Below are 22,444 nucleotides of genomic sequence, written 5' to 3' on the forward strand. Positions count from 1 at the left end.
GATTATTATCAAATTATGCCGCAAGCTCAGACCAAACAAGACGAGGTGGCCGAGTGGTTAAGCCGATGGACTGCTAATCCATTGTGCTCTGCACGCTTGGGTTCGAATCCCATTCTCGTCGCATTCCACTTTTATTTGACCAAATACATTTACAAGTCACCACCACGAAATTCACATCTGTTGCCCTAGTTCCAATTTGGTTGAAGCAAAGGGCTCAGATTGTCCACACCTCATCTAAAGCCAACCCTGTAATGTAACAGAGTATTCTTCTCAACCCATCAACATACATTTTTACAACACCTTTAAGGTGATTGAGAAAAATTGTTTGGTCAATAAGACGGTCGAAATCAACTAAATGTTCGTAAAAACCTAGTCTAAAGTAAGACTTGGCGGCCGAGTGTTTTGGCCTTTGCTGATTATTGTCATTATCTCCTTGTCTGAAAATTAGAAATAGTGGAGAATGCGGGCATCGATCCTGCTACTTCTCGCATGCTAAGCGAGCGCTCTACCATTTGAGCTAATCCCCTTCTACACAGAGCGCTTGGGTCGTACTGCCATAAGGCTGACACTGCATTTTAACACTTTTAAAACCTCCCAGGACAATGAACACATGCTACGATAATTATCAAATTATGCCGCAAGCTCAGACCAAACAAGACGAGGTGGCCGAGTGGTTAAGGCGATGGACTGCTAATCCATTGTGCTCTGCACGCATGGGTTCGAATCCCATTCTTGTCGCATTCTTCTTTTTGACCAAATACATTTACAAGTCACCACCACGAAATTCACATCTGTTGCCCTACTTCCAATTTGGTTGGAGCAAAGGGCTCAGATTGTCCACACCTCATCTAAAGCCAACCCTGTAATGTAACAGAGTATTCTTCTCAACCCATCAACATACATTTTTACAACACCTTTAAGGTGATTGAGAAAAATTGTTTGGTCAATAAGACGGTCGAAATCAACAAAATGTTCGTAAAAACCTAGTCTAAAGTAAGACTTGGCGGCCGAGTGTTTTGGCCTTTGCTGATTATTGTCACTATCTCCTTGTCTGAAAATTAGGAATAATGGAGGATGCGGGCATCGATCCCGCTACTTCTCGCATGCTAAGCGAGCGCTCTACCATTTGAGCTAATCCCCCTCTACACAGAGCGCGTGGGTCGAATTGCCATAAGGCTGACACTGCATTTAAACACTTTTAAACCCTCCCAGGACAATGAACACATGCTACGATTATAATCAAATTATGCCGCAAGCTCAGACCAAACAAGACGAGGTGGCCGAGTGGTTAAGCCGATGGACTGCTAATCCATTGTGCTCTGCACGCTTGGGTTCGAATCCCATTCTCGTCGCATTCCACTTTTATTTGACCAAATACATTTACAAGTCACCACCACGAAATTCACATCTGTTGCCCTAGTTCCAATTTGGTTGAAGCAAAGGGCTCAGATTGTCCACACCTCATCTAAAGCCAACCCTGTAATGTAACAGAGTATTCTTCTCAACCCATCAACATACATTTTTACAACACCTTTAAGGTGATTGAGAAAAATTGTTTGGTCAATAAGACGGTCAAAATCAACTAAATGTTCGTAAAAACCTAGTCTAAAGTAAGACTTGGCGGCCGAGTGTTTTGGCCTTTGCTGATTATTGTCATTATCTCCTTGTCTGAAAATTAGAAATAATGGAGAATGCGGGCATCGATCCTGCTACTTCTCGCATGCTAAGCGAGCGCTCTACCATTTGAGCTAATCCCCTTCTACACAGAGCGCTTGGGTCGTACTGCCATAAGGCTGACACTGCATTTTAACACTTTTAAAACCTCCCAGGACAATGAACACATGCTACGATAATTATCAAATTATGCCGCAAGCTCAGACCAAACAAGACGAGGTGGCCGAGTGGTTAAGGCGATGGACTGCTAATCCATTGTGCTCTGCACGCATGGGTTCGATCCCATTCTTGTCGCATTCTTCTTTTTGACCAAATACATTTACAAGTCACCACCACGAAATTCACATCTGTTGCCCTACTTCCAATTTGGTTGGAGCAAAGGGCTCAGATTGTCCACACCTCATCTAAAGCCAACCCTGTAATGTAACAGAGTATTCTTCTCAACCCATCAACATACATTTTTACAACACCTTTAAGGTGATTGAGAAAAATTGTTTGGTCAATAAGACGGTCGAAATCAACAAAATGTTCGTAAAAACCTAGTCTAAAGTAAGACTTGGCGGCCGAGTGTTTTGGCCTTTGCTGATTATTGTCACTATCTCCTTGTCTGAAAATTAGGAATAATGGAGGATGCGGGCATCGATCCCGCTACTTCTCGCATGCTAAGCGAGCGCTCTACCATTTGAGCTAATCCCCCTCTACACAGAGCACGTGGGTCGAATTGCCATAAGGCTGACACTGCATTTAAACACTTTTAAACCCTCCCAGGACAATGAACACATGCTACGATTATAATCAAATTATGCCGCAAGCTCAGACCAAACAAGACGAGGTGGCCGAGTGGTTAAGCCGATGGACTGCTAATCCATTGTGCTCTGCACGCTTGGGTTCGAATCCCATTCTCGTCGCATTCCACTTTTATTTGACCAAATACATTTACAAGTCACCACCACAAAATTCACATCTGTTGCCCTAGTTCCAATTTGGTTGGAGCAAAGGGCTCAGATTGTCCACACCTCATCTAAAGCCAACCCTGTAATGTAACAGAGTATTCTTCTCAACCCATCAACATACATTTTTACAACACCTTTAAGGTGATTGAGAAAAATTGTTTGGTCAATAAGACGGTCGAAATCAACTAAATGTTCGTAAAAACCTAGTCTAAAGTAAGATCCCGCTACTTCTCGCATGCTAAGCGAGCGCTCTACCATTTGAGCTAACCCCCCTCTACGCAGAGCGCTTGGGTCGAATTGCCATAAGGCTGACACTGCATTTAACACTTTTAAAACCTCCCAGGACAATGAAAACATGCTACGATAATTACCATAAAATGCCGCAAGCTCAGACCAAACAAGACGAGGTGGCCGAGTGGTTAAGGCGATGGACTGCTAATCCATTGTGCTCTGCACGCATGGGTTCGAATCCCATTCTCGTCGCATTCCTCTTCTTTTTGACCAAATATATTTACAAGTCACCACCACGAAATTTACATCTGTTGCCCTAGTTCCAATTTGGTTGGAGCAAAGGGCTCAGATTGTCAAGACCTCATCTAAAGCCAACCCTGTAATGTAACAGAGTATTCTTCTCAACCCATCAACATACGTTTTTACAACACCTTTAAGGTGATTGAGAAACATTGTTTGGTCAATAAGACGGTCGAAATCAACTAAATGTTTGTAAAAACCTAGTCTAAAGTAAGACTTGGCGGCCGAGTGTTTTGGCCTTTGCTGATTATTGTCACTATCTCCTTGTCTGAAAATTAGGAATAATGGAGCATGCGGGCATCGATCCCGCTACTTCTCGCATGCTAAGCGAGCGCTCTACCATTTGAGCTAATCCCCCTCTACACAGAGCGCGTGGGTCGAATTGCCATAAGGCTGACACTGCATTTAAACACTTTTAAACCCTCCCAGGACAATGAACACATGCTACGATAATTATCAAATTATGCCGCAAGCTCAGACCAAACAAGACGAGGTGGCCGAGTGGTTAAGGCGATGGACTGCTAATCCATTGTGCTCTGCACGCATGGGTTCGAATCCCATTCTCGTCGCATTCCACTTTTATTTGACCAAATACATTTACAAGTCACCACCACGAAATTCACATCTGTTGCCCTAGTTCCTATTTGGTTGGAGCAAAGGGCTCAGATTGTCCACACCTCATCTAAAGCCAACCCTGTAATGTAACAGAGTATTCTTCTCAACCCATCAACATACGTTTTTACAACACTTTTAAGGTGATTGAGAAAAATTGTTTGGTCAATAAGACGGTCGAAATCAACTAAATGTTTGTAAAAACCTAGTCAAAAGTACGACTTGGCGGCCGAGTGTTTTGGCCTTTGCTGATTATTGTCACTATCTCCTTGTCTGAAAATTAGGAATAATGGAGGATGCGGGCATCTATCCCGCTACTTCTCGCATGCTAAGCGAGCGCTCTACCATTTGAGCTAATCCCCCTCTACACAGAGCGCTTGGGTTGAATTGCCATAAGGCTGACACTGCATTTTAACACTTTTAAAACCTCCCAGGACAATGAAAACATGCTACGATAATTACCATAAAATGCCGCAAGCTCAGACCAAACAAGACGAGGTGGCCGAGTGGTTAAGGCGATGGACTGCTAATCCATTGTGCTCTGCACGCATGGGTTCGAATCCCATTCTCGTCGCATTCCTCTTCTTTTTGACCAAATACATTTACAAGTCACCACCACGAAATTCACATCTGTTGCCCTAGTTCCAATTTGGTTGGAGCAAAGGGCTCAGATTGTCAAGACCTCATCTAAAGCCAACCCTGTAATGTAACAGAGTATTCTTCTCAACCCATCAACATACGTTTTTACAACACCTTTAAGGTGATTGAGAAACATTGTTTGGTCAATAAGACGGTCGAAATCAACTAAATGTTTGTAAAAACCTAGTCTAAAGTAAGACTTGGCGGCCGAGTGTTTTGGCCTTTGCTGATTATTGTCACTATCTCCTTGTCTGAAAATTAGGAATAATGGAGGATGCGGGCATCTATCCCGCTACTTCTCGCATGCTAAGCGAGCGCTCTACCATTTGAGCTAATCCCCCTCTACACAGAGCGCTTGGGTCGAATTGCCATAAGGCTGACACTGCATTTAACACTTTTAAAACCTCCCAGGACAATGAAAACATGCTACGATAATTACCATAAAATGCCGCAAGCTCAGACCAAACAAGACGAGGTGGCCGAGTGGTTAAGGCGATGGACTGCTAATCCATTGTGCTCTGCACGCATGGGTTCGAATCCCATTCTCGTCGCATTCCTCTTCTTTTTGACCAAATACATTTACAAGTCACCACCACGAAATTTACATCTGTTGCCCTAGTTCCAATTTGGTTGGAGCAAAGGGCTCAGATTGTCAAGACCTCATCTAAAGCCAACCCTGTAATGTAACAGAGTATTCTTCTCAACCCATCAACATACGTTTTTACAACACCTTTAAGGTGATTGAGAAACATTGTTTGGTCAATAAGACGGTCGAAATCAACTAAATGTTTGTAAAAACCTAGTCTAAAGTAAGACTTGGCGGCCGAGTGTTTTGGCCTTTGCTGATTATTGTCACTATCTCCTTGTCTGAAAATTAGGAATAATGGAGCATGCGGGCATCGATCCCGCTACTTCTCGCATGCTAAGCGAGCGCTCTACCATTTGAGCTAATCCCCCTCTACACAGAGCGCTTGGGTCGAATTGCCATAAGGCTGACACTGCATTTAACACTTTTAAAACCTCCCAGGACAATGAAAACATGCTACGATAATTACCATAAAATGCCGCAAGCTCAGACCAAACAAGACGAGGTGGCCGAGTGGTTAAGGCGATGGACTGCTAATCCATTGTGCTCTGCACGCATGGGTTCGAATCCCATTCTCGTCGCATTCCTCTTCTTTTTGACCAAATATATTTACAAGTCACCACCACGAAATTTACATCTGTTGCCCTAGTTCCAATTTGGTTGGAGCAAAGGGCTCAGATTGTCAAGACCTCATCTAAAGCCAACCCTGTAATGTAACAGAGTATTCTTCTCAACCCATCAACATACGTTTTTACAACACCTTTAAGGTGATTGAGAAACATTGTTTGGTCAATAAGACGGTCGAAATCAACTAAATGTTTGTAAAAACCTAGTCTAAAGTAAGACTTGGCGGCCGAGTGTTTTGGCCTTTGCTGATTATTGTCACTATCTCCTTGTCTGAAAATTAGGAATAATGGAGCATGCGGGCATCGATCCCGCTACTTCTCGCATGCTAAGCGAGCGCTCTACCATTTGAGCTAATCCCCCTCTACACAGAGCGCGTGGGTCGAATTGCCATAAGGCTGACACTGCATTTAAACACTTTTAAACCCTCCCAGGACAATGAACACATGCTACGATAATTATCAAATTATGCCGCAAGCTCAGACCAAACAAGACGAGGTGGCCGAGTGGTTAAGGCGATGGACTGCTAATCCATTGTGCTCTGCACGCATGGGTTCGAATCCCATTCTCGTCGCATTCCACTTTTATTTGACCAAATACATTTACAAGTCACCACCACGAAATTCACATCTGTTGCCCTAGTTCCAATTTGGTTGGAGCAAAGGGCTCAGATTGTCCACACCTCATCTAAAGCCAACCCTGTAATGTAACAGAGTATTCTTCTCAACCCATCAACATACGTTTTTACAACACTTTTAAGGTGATTGAGAAAAATTGTTTGGTCAATAAGACGGTCGAAATCAACTAAATGTTTGTAAAAACCTAGTCAAAAGTACGACTTGGCGGCCGAGTGTTTTGGCCTTTGCTGATTATTGTCACTATCTCCTTGTCTGAAAATTAGGAATAATGGAAGATGCGGGCATCGATCCCGCTACTTCTCGCATGCTAAGCGAGCGCTCTACCATTTGAGCTAACCCCCCTCTACGCAGAGCGCGTGGGTCGAATTGCCATAAGGCTGACTCTGCATTTAAACACTTTTAAACCCTCCCAGGACAATGAACACATGCTACGATTATTATCAAATTATGCCGCAAGCTCAGACCAAACAAGACGAGGTGGCCGAGTGGTTAAGGCGATGGACTGCTAATCCATTGTGCTCTGCACGCATGGGTTCGAATCCCATTCTCGTCGCATTCCACTTTTATTTGACCAAATACATTTACAAGTCACCACCACGAAATTCACATCTGTTGCCCTAGTTCCAATTTGGTTGAAGCAAAGGGCTCAGATTGTCCACACCTCATCTAAAGCCAACCCTGTAATGTAACAGAGTATTCTTCTCAACCCATCAACATACGTTTTTACAACACCTTTAAGGTGATTGAGAAAAATTGTTTGGTCAATAAGACGGTCGAAATCAACTAAATGTTCGTAAAAACCTAGTCTAAAGTAAGACTTGGCGGCCGAGTGTTTTGGCCTTTGCTGATTATTGTCACTATCTCCTTGTCTGAAAATTAGGAATAATGGAAGATGCGGGCATCGATCCCGCTACTTCTCGCATGCTAAGCGAGCGCTCTACCATTTGAGCTAACCCCCCTCTACGCAGAGCGCGTGGGTCGAATTGCCATGAGGCTGACTCTGCATTTAAACACTTTTAAACCCTCCCAGGACAATGAACACATGCTACGATTATTATCAAATTATGCCGCAAGCTCAGACCAAACAAGACGAGGTGGCCGAGTGGTTAAGGCGATGGACTGCTAATCCATTGTGCTCTGCACGCATGGGTTCGAATCCCATTCTCGTCGCATTCCACTTTTATTTGACCAAATACATTTACAAGTCACCACCACGAAATTCACATCTGTTGCCCTAGTTCCAATTTGGTTGAAGCAAAGGGCTCAGATTGTCCACACCTCATCTAAAGCCAACCCTGTAATGTAACAGAGTATTCTTCTCAACCCATCAACATACGTTTTTACAACACCTTTAAGGTGATTGAGAAAAATTGTTTGGTCAATAAGACGGTCGAAATCAACTAAATGTTCGTAAAAACCTAGTCTAAAGTAAGACTTGGCGGCCGAGTGTTTTGGCCTTTGCTGATTATTGTCACTATCTCCTTGTCTGAAAATTAGGAATAATGGAGGATGCGGGCATCGATCCCGCTACTTCTCGCATGCTAAGCGAGCGCTCTACCATTTGAGCTAATCCCCCTCTACACAGAGCGCTTGGGTCGAATTGCCATAAGGCTGACACTGCATTTTAACACTTTTAAAACCTCCCAGGACAATGAAAACATGCTACGATAATTACCATAAAATGCCGCAAGCTCAGACCAAACAAGACGAGGTGGCCGAGTGGTTAAGGCGATGGACTGCTAATCCATTGAGCTCTGCACGCATGGGTTCGAATCCCATTCTCGTCGCATTCCTCTTCTTTTTGACCAAATACATTTACAAGTCACCACCACGAAATTCACATCTGTTGCCCTAGTTCCAATTTGGTTGGAGCAAAGGGCTCAGATTGTCCACACCTCATCTAAAGCCAACCCTGTAATGTAACAGAGTATTCTTCTCAACCCATCAACATACATTTTTACAACACCTTTAAGGTGATTGAGAAAAATTGTTTGGTCAATAAGACGGTCGAAATCAACAAAATGTTCGTAAAAACCTAGTCTAAAGTAAGACTTGGCGGCCGAGTGTTTTGGCCTTTGCTGATTATTGTCACTATCTCCTTGTCTGAAAATTAGGAATAATGGAGGATGCGGGCATCGATCCCGCTACTTCTCGCATGCTAAGCGAGCGCTCTACCATTTGAGCTAATCCCCCTCTACACAGAGCGCGTGGGTCGAATTGCCATAAGGCTGACACTGCATTTAAACACTTTTAAACCCTCCCAGGACAATGAACACATGCTACGATTATAATCAAATTATGCCGCAAGCTCAGACCAAACAAGACGAGGTGGCCGAGTGGTTAAGCCGATGGACTGCTAATCCATTGTGCTCTGCACGCTTGGGTTCGAATCCCATTCTCGTCGCATTCCACTTTTATTTGACCAAATACATTTACAAGTCACCACCACGAAATTCACATCTGTTGCCCTAGTTCCAATTTGGTTGAAGCAAAGGGCTCAGATTGTCCACACCTCATCTAAAGCCAACCCTGTAATGTAACAGAGTATTCTTCTCAACCCATCAACATACATTTTTACAACACCTTTAAGGTGATTGAGAAAAATTGTTTGGTCAATAAGACGGTCGAAATCAACTAAATGTTCGTAAAAACCTAGTCTAAAGTAAGACTTGGCGGCCGAGTGTTTTGGCCTTTGCTGATTATTGTCATTATCTCCTTGTCTGAAAATTAGAAATAGTGGAGAATGCGGGCATCGATCCTGCTACTTCTCGCATGCTAAGCGAGCGCTCTACCATTTGAGCTAATCCCCTTCTACACAGAGCGCTTGGGTCGTACTGCCATAAGGCTGACACTGCATTTTAACACTTTTAAAACCTCCCAGGACAATGAACACATGCTACGATAATTATCAAATTATGCCGCAAGCTCAGACCAAACAAGACGAGGTGGCCGAGTGGTTAAGGCGATGGACTGCTAATCCATTGTGCTCTGCACGCATGGGTTCGAATCCCATTCTTGTCGCATTCTTCTTTTTGACCAAATACATTTACAAGTCACCACCACGAAATTCACATCTGTTGCCCTACTTCCAATTTGGTTGGAGCAAAGGGCTCAGATTGTCCACACCTCATCTAAAGCCAACCCTGTAATGTAACAGAGTATTCTTCTCAACCCATCAACATACATTTTTACAACACCTTTAAGGTGATTGAGAAAAATTGTTTGGTCAATAAGACGGTCGAAATCAACAAAATGTTCGTAAAAACCTAGTCTAAAGTAAGACTTGGCGGCCGAGTGTTTTGGCCTTTGCTGATTATTGTCACTATCTCCTTGTCTGAAAATTAGGAATAATGGAGGATGCGGGCATCGATCCCGCTACTTCTCGCATGCTAAGCGAGCGCTCTACCATTTGAGCTAATCCCCCTCTACACAGAGCGCGTGGGTCGAATTGCCATAAGGCTGACACTGCATTTAAACACTTTTAAACCCTCCCAGGACAATGAACACATGCTACGATTATAATCAAATTATGCCGCAAGCTCAGACCAAACAAGACGAGGTGGCCGAGTGGTTAAGCCGATGGACTGCTAATCCATTGTGCTCTGCACGCTTGGGTTCGAATCCCATTCTCGTCGCATTCCACTTTTATTTGACCAAATACATTTACAAGTCACCACCACGAAATTCACATCTGTTGCCCTAGTTCCAATTTGGTTGAAGCAAAGGGCTCAGATTGTCCACACCTCATCTAAAGCCAACCCTGTAATGTAACAGAGTATTCTTCTCAACCCATCAACATACATTTTTACAACACCTTTAAGGTGATTGAGAAAAATTGTTTGGTCAATAAGACGGTCAAAATCAACTAAATGTTCGTAAAAACCTAGTCTAAAGTAAGACTTGGCGGCCGAGTGTTTTGGCCTTTGCTGATTATTGTCATTATCTCCTTGTCTGAAAATTAGAAATAATGGAGAATGCGGGCATCGATCCTGCTACTTCTCGCATGCTAAGCGAGCGCTCTACCATTTGAGCTAATCCCCTTCTACACAGAGCGCTTGGGTCGTACTGCCATAAGGCTGACACTGCATTTTAACACTTTTAAAACCTCCCAGGACAATGAACACATGCTACGATAATTATCAAATTATGCCGCAAGCTCAGACCAAACAAGACGAGGTGGCCGAGTGGTTAAGGCGATGGACTGCTAATCCATTGTGCTCTGCACGCATGGGTTCGAATCCCATTCTTGTCGCATTCTTCTTTTTGACCAAATACATTTACAAGTCACCACCACGAAATTCACATCTGTTGCCCTACTTCCAATTTGGTTGGAGCAAAGGGCTCAGATTGTCCACACCTCATCTAAAGCCAACCCTGTAATGTAACAGAGTATTCTTCTCAACCCATCAACATACATTTTTACAACACCTTTAAGGTGATTGAGAAAAATTGTTTGGTCAATAAGACGGTCGAAATCAACAAAATGTTCGTAAAAACCTAGTCTAAAGTAAGACTTGGCGGCCGAGTGTTTTGGCCTTTGCTGATTATTGTCACTATCTCCTTGTCTGAAAATTAGGAATAATGGAGGATGCGGGCATCGATCCCGCTACTTCTCGCATGCTAAGCGAGCGCTCTACCATTTGAGCTAATCCCCCTCTACACAGAGCACGTGGGTCGAATTGCCATAAGGCTGACACTGCATTTAAACACTTTTAAACCCTCCCAGGACAATGAACACATGCTACGATTATAATCAAATTATGCCGCAAGCTCAGACCAAACAAGACGAGGTGGCCGAGTGGTTAAGCCGATGGACTGCTAATCCATTGTGCTCTGCACGCTTGGGTTCGAATCCCATTCTCGTCGCATTCCACTTTTATTTGACCAAATACATTTACAAGTCACCACCACAAAATTCACATCTGTTGCCCTAGTTCCAATTTGGTTGGAGCAAAGGGCTCAGATTGTCCACACCTCATCTAAAGCCAACCCTGTAATGTAACAGAGTATTCTTCTCAACCCATCAACATACATTTTTACAACACCTTTAAGGTGATTGAGAAAAATTGTTTGGTCAATAAGACGGTCGAAATCAACTAAATGTTCGTAAAAACCTAGTCTAAAGTAAGATCCCGCTACTTCTCGCATGCTAAGCGAGCGCTCTACCATTTGAGCTAACCCCCCTCTACGCAGAGCGCTTGGGTCGAATTGCCATAAGGCTGACACTGCATTTAACACTTTTAAAACCTCCCAGGACAATGAAAACATGCTACGATAATTACCATAAAATGCCGCAAGCTCAGACCAAACAAGACGAGGTGGCCGAGTGGTTAAGGCGATGGACTGCTAATCCATTGTGCTCTGCACGCATGGGTTCGAATCCCATTCTCGTCGCATTCCTCTTCTTTTTGACCAAATATATTTACAAGTCACCACCACGAAATTTACATCTGTTGCCCTAGTTCCAATTTGGTTGGAGCAAAGGGCTCAGATTTTCAAGACCTCATCTAAAGCCAACCCTGTAATGTAACAGAGTATTCTTCTCAACCCATCAACATACGTTTTTACAACACCTTTAAGGTGATTGAGAAACATTGTTTGGTCAATAAGACGGTCGAAATCAACTAAATGTTTGTAAAAACCTAGTCTAAAGTAAGACTTGGCGGCCGAGTGTTTTGGCCTTTGCTGATTATTGTCACTATCTCCTTGTCTGAAAATTAGGAATAATGGAGCATGCGGGCATCGATCCCGCTACTTCTCGCATGCTAAGCGAGCGCTCTACCATTTGAGCTAATCCCCCTCTACACAGAGCGCGTGGGTCGAATTGCCATAAGGCTGACACTGCATTTAAACACTTTTAAACCCTCCCAGGACAATGAACACATGCTACGATAATTATCAAATTATGCCGCAAGCTCAGACCAAACAAGACGAGGTGGCCGAGTGGTTAAGGCGATGGACTGCTAATCCATTGTGCTCTGCACGCATGGGTTCGAATCCCATTCTCGTCGCATTCCACTTTTATTTGACCAAATACATTTACAAGTCACCACCACGAAATTCACATCTGTTGCCCTAGTTCCAATTTGGTTGGAGCAAAGGGCTCAGATTGTCCACACCTCATCTAAAGCCAACCCTGTAATGTAACAGAGTATTCTTCTCAACCCATCAACATACGTTTTTACAACACTTTTAAGGTGATTGAGAAAAATTGTTTGGTCAATAAGACGGTCGAAATCAACTAAATGTTTGTAAAAACCTAGTCAAAAGTACGACTTGGCGGCCGAGTGTTTTGGCCTTTGCTGATTATTGTCACTATCTCCTTGTCTGAAAATTAGGAATAATGGAGGATGCGGGCATCTATCCCGCTACTTCTCGCATGCTAAGCGAGCGCTCTACCATTTGAGCTAATCCCCCTCTACACAGAGCGCTTGGGTTGAATTGCCATAAGGCTGACACTGCATTTTAACACTTTTAAAACCTCCCAGGACAATGAAAACATGCTACGATAATTACCATAAAATGCCGCAAGCTCAGACCAAACAAGACGAGGTGGCCGAGTGGTTAAGGCGATGGACTGCTAATCCATTGTGCTCTGCACGCATGGGTTCGAATCCCATTCTCGTCGCATTCCTCTTCTTTTTGACCAAATACATTTACAAGTCACCACCACGAAATTCACATCTGTTGCCCTAGTTCCAATTTGGTTGGAGCAAAGGGCTCAGATTGTCAAGACCTCATCTAAAGCCAACCCTGTAATGTAACAGAGTATTCTTCTCAACCCATCAACATACGTTTTTACAACACCTTTAAGGTGATTGAGAAACATTGTTTGGTCAATAAGACGGTCGAAATCAACTAAATGTTTGTAAAAACCTAGTCTAAAGTAAGACTTGGCGGCCGAGTGTTTTGGCCTTTGCTGATTATTGTCACTATCTCCTTGTCTGAAAATTAGGAATAATGGAGGATGCGGGCATCTATCCCGCTACTTCTCGCATGCTAAGCGAGCGCTCTACCATTTGAGCTAATCCCCCTCTACACAGAGCGCGTGGGTCGAATTGCCATAAGGCTGACACTGCATTTAAACACTTTTAAACCCTCCCAGGACAATGAACACATGCTACGATTATAATCAAATTATGCCGCAAGCTCAGACCAAACAAGACGAGGTGGCCGAGTGGTTAAGCCGATGGACTGCTAATCCATTGTGCTCTGCACGCTTGGGTTCGAATCCCATTCTCGTCGCATTCCACTTTTATTTGACCAAATACATTTACAAGTCACCACCACGAAATTCACATCTGTTGCCCTAGTTCCAATTTGGTTGAAGCAAAGGGCTCAGATTGTCCACACCTCATCTAAAGCCAACCCTGTAATGTAACAGAGTATTCTTCTCAACCCATCAACATACATTTTTACAACACCTTTAAGGTGATTGAGAAAAATTGTTTGGTCAATAAGACGGTCAAAATCAACTAAATGTTCGTAAAAACCTAGTCTAAAGTAAGACTTGGCGGCCGAGTGTTTTGGCCTTTGCTGATTATTGTCATTATCTCCTTGTCTGAAAATTAGAAATAATGGAGAATGCGGGCATCGATCCTGCTACTTCTCGCATGCTAAGCGAGCGCTCTACCATTTGAGCTAATCCCCTTCTACACAGAGCGCTTGGGTCGTACTGCCATAAGGCTGACACTGCATTTTAACACTTTTAAAACCTCCCAGGACAATGAACACATGCTACGATAATTATCAAATTATGCCGCAAGCTCAGACCAAACAAGACGAGGTGGCCGAGTGGTTAAGGCGATGGACTGCTAATCCATTGTGCTCTGCACGCATGGGTTCGAATCCCATTCTTGTCGCATTCTTCTTTTTGACCAAATACATTTACAAGTCACCACCACGAAATTCACATCTGTTGCCCTACTTCCAATTTGGTTGGAGCAAAGGGCTCAGATTGTCCACACCTCATCTAAAGCCAACCCTGTAATGTAACAGAGTATTCTTCTCAACCCATCAACATACATTTTTACAACACCTTTAAGGTGATTGAGAAAAATTGTTTGGTCAATAAGACGGTCGAAATCAACAAAATGTTCGTAAAAACCTAGTCTAAAGTAAGACTTGGCGGTCGAGTGTTTTGGCCTTTGCTGATTATTGTCACTATCTCCTTGTCTGAAAATTAGGAATAATGGAGGATGCGGGCATCGATCCCGCTACTTCTCGCATGCTAAGCGAGCGCTCTACCATTTGAGCTAATCCCCCTCTACACAGAGCACGTGGGTCGAATTGCCATAAGGCTGACACTGCATTTAAACACTTTTAAACCCTCCCAGGACAATGAACACATGCTACGATTATAATCAAATTATGCCGCAAGCTCAGACCAAACAAGACGAGGTGGCCGAGTGGTTAAGCCGATGGACTGCTAATCCATTGTGCTCTGCACGCTTGGGTTCGAATCCCATTCTCGTCGCATTCCACTTTTATTTGACCAAATACATTTACAAGTCACCACCACAAAATTCACATCTGTTGCCCTAGTTCCAATTTGGTTGGAGCAAAGGGCTCAGATTGTCCACACCTCATCTAAAGCCAACCCTGTAATGTAACAGAGTATTCTTCTCAACCCATCAACATACATTTTTACAACACCTTTAAGGTGATTGAGAAAAATTGTTTGGTCAATAAGACGGTCGAAATCAACTAAATGTTCGTAAAAACCTAGTCTAAAGTAAGATCCCGCTACTTCTCGCATGCTAAGCGAGCGCTCTACCATTTGAGCTAACCCCCCTCTACGCAGAGCGCTTGGGTCGAATTGCCATAAGGCTGACACTGCATTTAACACTTTTAAAACCTCCCAGGACAATGAAAACATGCTACGATAATTACCATAAAATGCCGCAAGCTCAGACCAAACAAGACGAGGTGGCCGAGTGGTTAAGGCGATGGACTGCTAATCCATTGTGCTCTGCACGCATGGGTTCGAATCCCATTCTCGTCGCATTCCTCTTCTTTTTGACCAAATATATTTACAAGTCACCACCACGAAATTTACATCTGTTGCCCTAGTTCCAATTTGGTTGGAGCAAAGGGCTCAGATTGTCAAGACCTCATCTAAAGCCAACCCTGTAATGTAACAGAGTATTCTTCTCAACCCATCAACATACGTTTTTACAACACCTTTAAGGTGATTGAGAAACATTGTTTGGTCAATAAGACGGTCGAAATCAACTAAATGTTTGTAAAAACCTAGTCTAAAGTAAGACTTGGCGGCCGAGTGTTTTGGCCTTTGCTGATTATTGTCACTATCTCCTTGTCTGAAAATTAGGAATAATGGAGCATGCGGGCATCGATCCCGCTACTTCTCGCATGCTAAGCGAGCGCTCTACCATTTGAGCTAATCCCCCTCTACACAGAGCGCGTGGGTCGAATTGCCATAAGGCTGACACTGCATTTAAACACTTTTAAACCCTCCCAGGACAATGAACACATGCTACGATAATTATCAAATTATGCCGCAAGCTCAGACCAAACAAGACGAGGTGGCCGAGTGGTTAAGGCGATGGACTGCTAATCCATTGTGCTCTGCACGCATGGGTTCGAATCCCATTCTCGTCGCATTCCACTTTTATTTGACCAAATACATTTACAAGTCACCACCACGAAATTCACATCTGTTGCCCTAGTTCCAATTTGGTTGGAGCAAAGGGCTCAGATTGTCCACACCTCATCTAAAGCCAACCCTGTAATGTAACAGAGTATTCTTCTCAACCCATCAACATACGTTTTTACAACACTTTTAAGGTGATTGAGAAAAATTGTTTGGTCAATAAGACGGTCGAAATCAACTAAATGTTTGTAAAAACCTAGTCAAAAGTACGACTTGGCGGCCGAGTGTTTTGGCCTTTGCTGATTATTGTCACTATCTCCTTGTCTGAAAATTAGGAATAATGGAGGATGCGGGCATCTATCCCGCTACTTCTCGCATGCTAAGCGAGCGCTCTACCATTTGAGCTAATCCCCCTCTACACAGAGCGCTTGGGTTGAATTGCCATAAGGCTGACACTGCATTTTAACACTTTTAAAACCTCCCAGGACAATGAAAACATGCTACGATAATTACCATAAAATGCCGCAAGCTCAGACCAAACAAGACGAGGTGGCCGAGTGGTTAAGGCGATGGACTGCTAATCCATTGTGCTCTGCACGCATGGGTTCGAATCCCATTCTCGTCGCATTCCTCTTCTTTTTGACCAAATACATTTACAAGTCACCACCACGAAATTCACATCTGTTGCCCTAGTTCCAATTTGGTTGGAGCAAAGGGCTCAGATTGTCAAGACCTCATCTAAAGCCAACCCTGTAATGTAACAGAGTATTCTTCTCAACCCATCAACATACGTTTTTACAACACCTTTAAGGTGATTGAGAAACATTGTTTGGTCAATAAGACGGTCGAAATCAACTAAATGTTTGTAAAAACCTAGTCTAAAGTAAGACTTGGCGGCCGAGTGTTTTGGCCTTTGCTGATTATTGTCACTATCTCCTTGTCTGAAAATTAGGAATAATGGAGGATGCGGGCATCTATCCCGCTACTTCTCGCATGCTAAGCGAGCGCTCTACCATTTGAGCTAATCCCCCTCTACACAGAGCGCTTGGGTCGAATTGCCATAAGGCTGACACTGCATTTAACACTTTTAAAACCTCCCAGGACAATGAAAACATGCTACGATAATTACCATAAAATGCCGCAAGCTCAGACCAAACAAGACGAGGTGGCCGAGTGGTTAAGGCGATGGACTGCTAATCCATTGTGCTCTGCACGCATGGGTTCGAATCCCATTCTCGTCGCATTCCTCTTCTTTTTGACCAAATACATTTACAAGTCACCACCACGAAATTTACATCTGTTGCCCTAGTTCCAATTTGGTTGGAGCAAAGGGCTCAGATTGTCAAGACCTCATCTAAAGCCAACCCTGTAATGTAACAGAGTATTCTTCTCAACCCATCAACATACGTTTTTACAACACCTTTAAGGTGATTGAGAAACATTGTTTGGTCAATAAGACGGTCGAAATCAACTAAATGTTTGTAAAAACCTAGTCTAAAGTAAGACTTGGCGGCCGAGTGTTTTGGCCTTTGCTGATTATTGTCACTATCTCCTTGTCTGAAAATTAGGAATAATGGAGCATGCGGGCATCGATCCCGCTACTTCTCGCATGCTAAGCGAGCGCTCTACCATTTGAGCTAATCCCCCTCTACACAGAGCGCTTGGGTCGAATTGCCATAAGGCTGACACTGCATTTAACACTTTTAAAACCTCCCAGGACAATGAAAACATGCTACGATAATTACCATAAAATGCCGCAAGCTCAGACCAAACAAGACGAGGTGGCCGAGTGGTTAAGGCGATGGACTGCTAATCCATTGTGCTCTGCACGCATGGGTTCGAATCCCATTCTCGTCGCATTCCTCTTCTTTTTGACCAAATACATTTACAAGTCACCACCACGAAATTTACATCTGTTGCCCTAGTTCCAATTTGGTTGGAGCAAAGGGCTCAGATTGTCAAGACCTCATCTAAAGCCAACCCTGTAATGTAACAGAGTATTCTTCTCAACCCATCAACATACGTTTTTACAACACCTTTAAGGTGATTGAGAAACATTGTTTGGTCAATAAGACGGTCGAAATCAACTAAATGTTTGTAAAAACCTAGTCTAAAGTAAGACTTGGCGGCCGAGTGTTTTGGCCTTTGCTGATTATTGTCACTATCTCCTTGTCTGAAAATTAGGAATAATGGAGCATGCGGGCATCGATCCCGCTACTTCTCGCATGCTAAGCGAGCGCTCTACCATTTGAGCTAATCCCCCTCTACACAGAGCGCTTGGGTCGAATTGCCATAAGGCTGACACTGCATTTAAACACTTTTAAACCCTCCCAGGACAATGAACACATGCTACGATAATTATCAAATTATGCCGCAAGCTCAGACCAAACAAGACGAGGTGGCCGAGTGGTTAAGGCGATGGACTGCTAATCCATTGTGCTCTGCACGCATGGGTTTGAATCCCATTCTCGTCGCATTCCTCTTCTTTTTGACCAAATACATTTACAAGTCACCACCACGAAATTCACATCTGTTGCCCTAGTTCCAATTTGGTTGGAGCAAAGGGCTCAGATTGTCAAGACCTCATCTAAAGCCAACCCTGTAATGTAACAGAGTATTCTTCTCAACCCATCAACATACGTTTTTACAACACCTTTAAGGTGATTGAGAAACATTGTTTGGTCAATAAGACGGTCGAAATCAACTAAATGTTTGTAAAAACCTAGTCTAAAGTAAGACTTGGCGGCCGAGTGTTTTGGCCTTTGCTGATTATTGTCACTATCTCCTTGTCTGAAAATTAGGAATAATGCAGGATGCGGGCATCGATCCCGCTACTTCTCGCATGCTAAGCGAGCGCTCTACCATTTGAGCTAATCCCCCTCTACACAGAGCGCTTGGGTCGAATTGCCATAAGGCTGACACTGCATTTTAACACTTTTAAAACCTCCCAGGACAATAAAAACATGCTACGATAATTACCATAAAATGCCGCAAGCTCCTATTAAACAAGACTTGGCGGCCGAGTGTTTTGGCCTTTGCTGATTATTGTCACTATCTCCTTGTCTGAAAATTAGGAATAATGGAGGATGCGGGCATCGATCCCGCTACTTCTCGCATGCTAAGCGAGCGCTCTACCATTTGAGCTAACCCCCCTCTACGCAGAGCGCGTGGGTCGAATTGCCATAAGGCTGACTCTGCATTTAAACACTTTTAAACCCTCCCAGGACAATGAACACATGCTACGATTATTATCAAATTATGCCGCAAGCTCAGACCAAACAAGACGAGGTGGCCGAGTGGTTAAGGCGATGGACTGCTAATCCATTGTGCTCTGCACGCATGGGTTCGAATCCCATTCTCGTCGCATTCCACTTTTATTTGACCAAATACATTTACAAGTCACCACCACGAAATTCACATCTGTTGCCCTAGTTCCAATTTGGTTGGAGCAAAGGGCTCAGATTGTCAAGACCTCATCTAAAGCCAACCCTGTAATGTAACAGAGTATTTTTCTCAACCCATCAACATACGTTTTTACAACACCTTTAAGGTGATTGAGAAACATTGTTTGGTCAATAAGACGGTCGAAATCAACTAAATGTTTGTAAAAACCTAGTCTAAAGTAAGACTTGGCGGCCGAGTGTTTTGGCCTATGCTGATTATTGTCACTATCTCCTTGTCTGAAAATTAGGAATAATGGAGGATGCGGGCATCTATCCCGCTACTTCTCGCATGCTAAGCGAGCGCTCTACCATTTGAGCTAATCCCCCTCTACACAGAGCGCTTGGGTTGAATTGCCATAAGGCTGACACTGCATTTTAACACTTTTAAAACCTCCCAGGACAATGAAAACATGCTACGATAATTACCATAAAATGCCGCAAGCTCAGACCAAACAAGACGAGGTGGCCGAGTGGTTAAGGCGATGGACTGCTAATCCATTGTGCTCTGCACGCATGGGTTCGAATCCCATTCTCGTCGCATTCCTCTTCTTTTTGACCAAATACATTTACAAGTCACCACCACGAAATTCACATCTGTTGCCCTAGTTCCAATTTGGTTGGAGCAAAGGGCTCAGATTGTCAAGACCTCATCTAAAGCCAACCCTGTAATGTAACAGAGTATTCTTCTCAACCCATCAACATACGTTTTTACAACACCTTTAAGGTGATTGAGAAACATTGTTTGGTCAATAAGACGGTCGAAATCAACTAAATGTTTGTAAAAACCTAGTCTAAAGTAAGACTTGGCGGCCGAGTGTTTTGGCCTTTGCTGATTATTGTCACTATCTCCTTGTCTGAAAATTAGGAATAATGGAGGATGCGGGCATCTATCCCGCTACTTCTCGCATGCTAAGCGAGCGCTCTACCATTTGAGCTAATCCCCCTCTACACAGAGCGCTTGGGTCGAATTGCCATAAGGCTGACACTGCATTTAACACTTTTAAAACCTCCCAGGACAATGAAAACATGCTACGATAATTACCATAAAATGCCGCAAGCTCAGACCAAACAAGACGAGGTGGCCGAGTGGTTAAGGCGATGGACTGCTAATCCATTGTGCTCTGCACGCATGGGTTCGAATCCCATTCTCGTCGCATTCCTCTTCTTTTTGACCAAATACATTTACAAGTCACCACCACGAAATTTACATCTGTTGCCCTAGTTCCAATTTGGTTGGAGCAAAGGGCTCAGATTGTCAAGACCTCATCTAAAGCCAACCCTGTAATGTAACAGAGTATTCTTCTCAACCCATCAACATACGTTTTTACAACACCTTTAAGGTGATTGAGAAACATTGTTTGGTCAATAAGACGGTCGAAATCAACTAAATGTTTGTAAAAACCTAGTCTAAAGTAAGACTTGGCGGCCGAGTGTTTTGGCCTTTGCTGATTATTGTCACTATCTCCTTGTCTGAAAATTAGGAATAATGGAGCATGCGGGCATCGATCCCGCTACTTCTCGCATGCTAAGCGAGCGCTCTACCATTTGAGCTAATCCCCCTCTACACAGAGCGCTTGGGTCGAATTGCCATAAGGCTGACACTGCATTTAACACTTTTAAAACCTCCCAGGACAATGAAAACATGCTACGATAATTACCATAAAATGCCGCAAGCTCAGACCAAACAAGACGAGGTGGCCGAGTGGTTAAGGCGATGGACTGCTAATCCATTGTGCTCTGCACGCATGGGTTCGAATCCCATTCTCGTCGCATTCCTCTTCTTTTTGACCAAATACATTTACAAGTCACCACCACGAAATTTACATCTGTTGCCCTAGTTCCAATTTGGTTGGAGCAAAGGGCTCAGATTGTCAAGACCTCATCTAAAGCCAACCCTGTAATGTAACAGAGTATTCTTCTCAACCCATCAACATACGTTTTTACAACACCTTTAAGGTGATTGAGAAACATTGTTTGGTCAATAAGACGGTCGAAATCAACTAAATGTTTGTAAAAACCTAGTCTAAAGTAAGACTTGGCGGCCGAGTGTTTTGGCCTTTGCTGATTATTGTCACTATCTCCTTGTCTGAAAATTAGGAATAATGGAGCATGCGGGCATCGATCCCGCTACTTCTCGCATGCTAAGCGAGCGCTCTACCATTTGAGCTAATCCCCCTCTACACAGAGCGCTTGGGTCGAATTGCCATAAGGCTGACACTGCATTTAAACACTTTTAAACCCTCCCAGGACAATGAACACATGCTACGATAATTATCAAATTATGCCGCAAGCTCAGACCAAACAAGACGAGGTGGCCGAGTGGTTAAGGCGATGGACTGCTAATCCATTGTGCTCTGCACGCATGGGTTTGAATCCCATTCTCGTCGCATTCCTCTTCTTTTTGACCAAATACATTTACAAGTCACCACCACGAAATTCACATCTGTTGCCCTAGTTCCAATTTGGTTGGAGCAAAGGGCTCAGATTGTCAAGACCTCATCTAAAGCCAACCCTGTAATGTAACAGAGTATTCTTCTCAACCCATCAACATACGTTTTTACAACACCTTTAAGGTGATTGAGAAACATTGTTTGGTCAATAAGACGGTCGAAATCAACTAAATGTTTGTAAAAACCTAGTCTAAAGTAAGACTTGGCGGCCGAGTGTTTTGGCCTTTGCTGATTATTGTCACTATCTCCTTGTCTGAAAATTAGGAATAATGCAGGATGCGGGCATCGATCCCGCTACTTCTCGCATGCTAAGCGAGCGCTCTACCATTTGAGCTAATCCCCCTCTACACAGAGCGCTTGGGTCGAATTGCCATAAGGCTGACACTGCATTTTAACACTTTTAAAACCTCCCAGGACAATAAAAACATGCTACGATAATTACCATAAAATGCCGCAAGCTCCTATTAAACAAGACTTGGCGGCCGAGTGTTTTGGCCTTTGCTGATTATTGTCACTATCTCCTTGTCTGAAAATTAGGAATAATGGAGGATGCGGGCATCGATCCCGCTACTTCTCGCATGCTAAGCGAGCGCTCTACCATTTGAGCTAACCCCCCTCTACGCAGAGCGCGTGGGTCGAATTGCCATAAGGCTGACTCTGCATTTAAACACTTTTAAACCC

General features: G+C 43.6%; 36 non-coding genes across 36 annotated transcripts; all 36 read left to right on the forward strand.

The window, feature by feature from the left end:
• The first annotated feature begins 39 nt into the window (after positions 1-39).
• Positions 40-121, forward strand: trnas-gcu (transfer RNA serine (anticodon GCU)). Its single transcript has one exon. It is a non-coding gene; the product is annotated as a tRNA-Ser (tRNA).
• Positions 122-656: 535 nt separating this feature from the next.
• Positions 657-738, forward strand: trnas-gcu (transfer RNA serine (anticodon GCU)). Its single transcript has one exon. It is a non-coding gene; the product is annotated as a tRNA-Ser (tRNA).
• A 532-nt stretch (positions 739-1,270) lies between these two features.
• On the forward strand, positions 1,271-1,352 carry trnas-gcu (transfer RNA serine (anticodon GCU)). Its single transcript has one exon. It is a non-coding gene; the product is annotated as a tRNA-Ser (tRNA).
• A 535-nt stretch (positions 1,353-1,887) lies between these two features.
• On the forward strand, positions 1,888-1,968 carry trnas-gcu (transfer RNA serine (anticodon GCU)). The gene has a single exon. It is a non-coding gene; the product is annotated as a tRNA-Ser (tRNA).
• A 532-nt stretch (positions 1,969-2,500) lies between these two features.
• On the forward strand, positions 2,501-2,582 carry trnas-gcu (transfer RNA serine (anticodon GCU)). Its single transcript has one exon. It is a non-coding gene; the product is annotated as a tRNA-Ser (tRNA).
• Positions 2,583-3,028: 446 nt separating this feature from the next.
• Positions 3,029-3,110, forward strand: trnas-gcu (transfer RNA serine (anticodon GCU)). Its single transcript has one exon. It is a non-coding gene; the product is annotated as a tRNA-Ser (tRNA).
• Positions 3,111-3,645: 535 nt separating this feature from the next.
• On the forward strand, positions 3,646-3,727 carry trnas-gcu (transfer RNA serine (anticodon GCU)). Its single transcript has one exon. It is a non-coding gene; the product is annotated as a tRNA-Ser (tRNA).
• A 535-nt stretch (positions 3,728-4,262) lies between these two features.
• Positions 4,263-4,344, forward strand: trnas-gcu (transfer RNA serine (anticodon GCU)). Its single transcript has one exon. It is a non-coding gene; the product is annotated as a tRNA-Ser (tRNA).
• Positions 4,345-4,878: 534 nt separating this feature from the next.
• trnas-gcu (transfer RNA serine (anticodon GCU)) lies at positions 4,879-4,960 on the forward strand. The gene has a single exon. It is a non-coding gene; the product is annotated as a tRNA-Ser (tRNA).
• Positions 4,961-5,494: 534 nt separating this feature from the next.
• Positions 5,495-5,576, forward strand: trnas-gcu (transfer RNA serine (anticodon GCU)). Its single transcript has one exon. It is a non-coding gene; the product is annotated as a tRNA-Ser (tRNA).
• Positions 5,577-6,111: 535 nt separating this feature from the next.
• On the forward strand, positions 6,112-6,193 carry trnas-gcu (transfer RNA serine (anticodon GCU)). Its single transcript has one exon. It is a non-coding gene; the product is annotated as a tRNA-Ser (tRNA).
• Positions 6,194-6,728: 535 nt separating this feature from the next.
• trnas-gcu (transfer RNA serine (anticodon GCU)) lies at positions 6,729-6,810 on the forward strand. Its single transcript has one exon. It is a non-coding gene; the product is annotated as a tRNA-Ser (tRNA).
• Positions 6,811-7,345: 535 nt separating this feature from the next.
• Positions 7,346-7,427, forward strand: trnas-gcu (transfer RNA serine (anticodon GCU)). Its single transcript has one exon. It is a non-coding gene; the product is annotated as a tRNA-Ser (tRNA).
• A 535-nt stretch (positions 7,428-7,962) lies between these two features.
• On the forward strand, positions 7,963-8,044 carry trnas-gcu (transfer RNA serine (anticodon GCU)). The gene has a single exon. It is a non-coding gene; the product is annotated as a tRNA-Ser (tRNA).
• Positions 8,045-8,579: 535 nt separating this feature from the next.
• Positions 8,580-8,661, forward strand: trnas-gcu (transfer RNA serine (anticodon GCU)). Its single transcript has one exon. It is a non-coding gene; the product is annotated as a tRNA-Ser (tRNA).
• A 535-nt stretch (positions 8,662-9,196) lies between these two features.
• trnas-gcu (transfer RNA serine (anticodon GCU)) lies at positions 9,197-9,278 on the forward strand. The gene has a single exon. It is a non-coding gene; the product is annotated as a tRNA-Ser (tRNA).
• A 532-nt stretch (positions 9,279-9,810) lies between these two features.
• On the forward strand, positions 9,811-9,892 carry trnas-gcu (transfer RNA serine (anticodon GCU)). The gene has a single exon. It is a non-coding gene; the product is annotated as a tRNA-Ser (tRNA).
• A 535-nt stretch (positions 9,893-10,427) lies between these two features.
• Positions 10,428-10,509, forward strand: trnas-gcu (transfer RNA serine (anticodon GCU)). Its single transcript has one exon. It is a non-coding gene; the product is annotated as a tRNA-Ser (tRNA).
• A 532-nt stretch (positions 10,510-11,041) lies between these two features.
• On the forward strand, positions 11,042-11,123 carry trnas-gcu (transfer RNA serine (anticodon GCU)). The gene has a single exon. It is a non-coding gene; the product is annotated as a tRNA-Ser (tRNA).
• A 446-nt stretch (positions 11,124-11,569) lies between these two features.
• Positions 11,570-11,651, forward strand: trnas-gcu (transfer RNA serine (anticodon GCU)). The gene has a single exon. It is a non-coding gene; the product is annotated as a tRNA-Ser (tRNA).
• Positions 11,652-12,186: 535 nt separating this feature from the next.
• Positions 12,187-12,268, forward strand: trnas-gcu (transfer RNA serine (anticodon GCU)). The gene has a single exon. It is a non-coding gene; the product is annotated as a tRNA-Ser (tRNA).
• A 535-nt stretch (positions 12,269-12,803) lies between these two features.
• Positions 12,804-12,885, forward strand: trnas-gcu (transfer RNA serine (anticodon GCU)). The gene has a single exon. It is a non-coding gene; the product is annotated as a tRNA-Ser (tRNA).
• Positions 12,886-13,420: 535 nt separating this feature from the next.
• Positions 13,421-13,502, forward strand: trnas-gcu (transfer RNA serine (anticodon GCU)). Its single transcript has one exon. It is a non-coding gene; the product is annotated as a tRNA-Ser (tRNA).
• Positions 13,503-14,037: 535 nt separating this feature from the next.
• trnas-gcu (transfer RNA serine (anticodon GCU)) lies at positions 14,038-14,119 on the forward strand. Its single transcript has one exon. It is a non-coding gene; the product is annotated as a tRNA-Ser (tRNA).
• Positions 14,120-14,651: 532 nt separating this feature from the next.
• On the forward strand, positions 14,652-14,733 carry trnas-gcu (transfer RNA serine (anticodon GCU)). The gene has a single exon. It is a non-coding gene; the product is annotated as a tRNA-Ser (tRNA).
• A 446-nt stretch (positions 14,734-15,179) lies between these two features.
• On the forward strand, positions 15,180-15,261 carry trnas-gcu (transfer RNA serine (anticodon GCU)). The gene has a single exon. It is a non-coding gene; the product is annotated as a tRNA-Ser (tRNA).
• A 535-nt stretch (positions 15,262-15,796) lies between these two features.
• On the forward strand, positions 15,797-15,878 carry trnas-gcu (transfer RNA serine (anticodon GCU)). Its single transcript has one exon. It is a non-coding gene; the product is annotated as a tRNA-Ser (tRNA).
• Positions 15,879-16,413: 535 nt separating this feature from the next.
• Positions 16,414-16,495, forward strand: trnas-gcu (transfer RNA serine (anticodon GCU)). The gene has a single exon. It is a non-coding gene; the product is annotated as a tRNA-Ser (tRNA).
• Positions 16,496-17,029: 534 nt separating this feature from the next.
• trnas-gcu (transfer RNA serine (anticodon GCU)) lies at positions 17,030-17,111 on the forward strand. The gene has a single exon. It is a non-coding gene; the product is annotated as a tRNA-Ser (tRNA).
• Positions 17,112-17,645: 534 nt separating this feature from the next.
• Positions 17,646-17,727, forward strand: trnas-gcu (transfer RNA serine (anticodon GCU)). The gene has a single exon. It is a non-coding gene; the product is annotated as a tRNA-Ser (tRNA).
• Positions 17,728-18,262: 535 nt separating this feature from the next.
• trnas-gcu (transfer RNA serine (anticodon GCU)) lies at positions 18,263-18,344 on the forward strand. The gene has a single exon. It is a non-coding gene; the product is annotated as a tRNA-Ser (tRNA).
• Positions 18,345-19,152: 808 nt separating this feature from the next.
• Positions 19,153-19,234, forward strand: trnas-gcu (transfer RNA serine (anticodon GCU)). Its single transcript has one exon. It is a non-coding gene; the product is annotated as a tRNA-Ser (tRNA).
• Positions 19,235-19,769: 535 nt separating this feature from the next.
• Positions 19,770-19,851, forward strand: trnas-gcu (transfer RNA serine (anticodon GCU)). Its single transcript has one exon. It is a non-coding gene; the product is annotated as a tRNA-Ser (tRNA).
• Positions 19,852-20,385: 534 nt separating this feature from the next.
• On the forward strand, positions 20,386-20,467 carry trnas-gcu (transfer RNA serine (anticodon GCU)). Its single transcript has one exon. It is a non-coding gene; the product is annotated as a tRNA-Ser (tRNA).
• A 534-nt stretch (positions 20,468-21,001) lies between these two features.
• Positions 21,002-21,083, forward strand: trnas-gcu (transfer RNA serine (anticodon GCU)). The gene has a single exon. It is a non-coding gene; the product is annotated as a tRNA-Ser (tRNA).
• A 535-nt stretch (positions 21,084-21,618) lies between these two features.
• On the forward strand, positions 21,619-21,700 carry trnas-gcu (transfer RNA serine (anticodon GCU)). Its single transcript has one exon. It is a non-coding gene; the product is annotated as a tRNA-Ser (tRNA).
• The last annotated feature ends 744 nt before the right edge of the window (positions 21,701-22,444 follow it).

The sequence above is a fragment of the Pungitius pungitius genome, chromosome 12, assembly GCF_949316345.1.
Source record: "Pungitius pungitius chromosome 12, fPunPun2.1, whole genome shotgun sequence".
Taxonomy (NCBI): domain Eukaryota; kingdom Metazoa; phylum Chordata; class Actinopteri; order Perciformes; family Gasterosteidae; genus Pungitius; species Pungitius pungitius.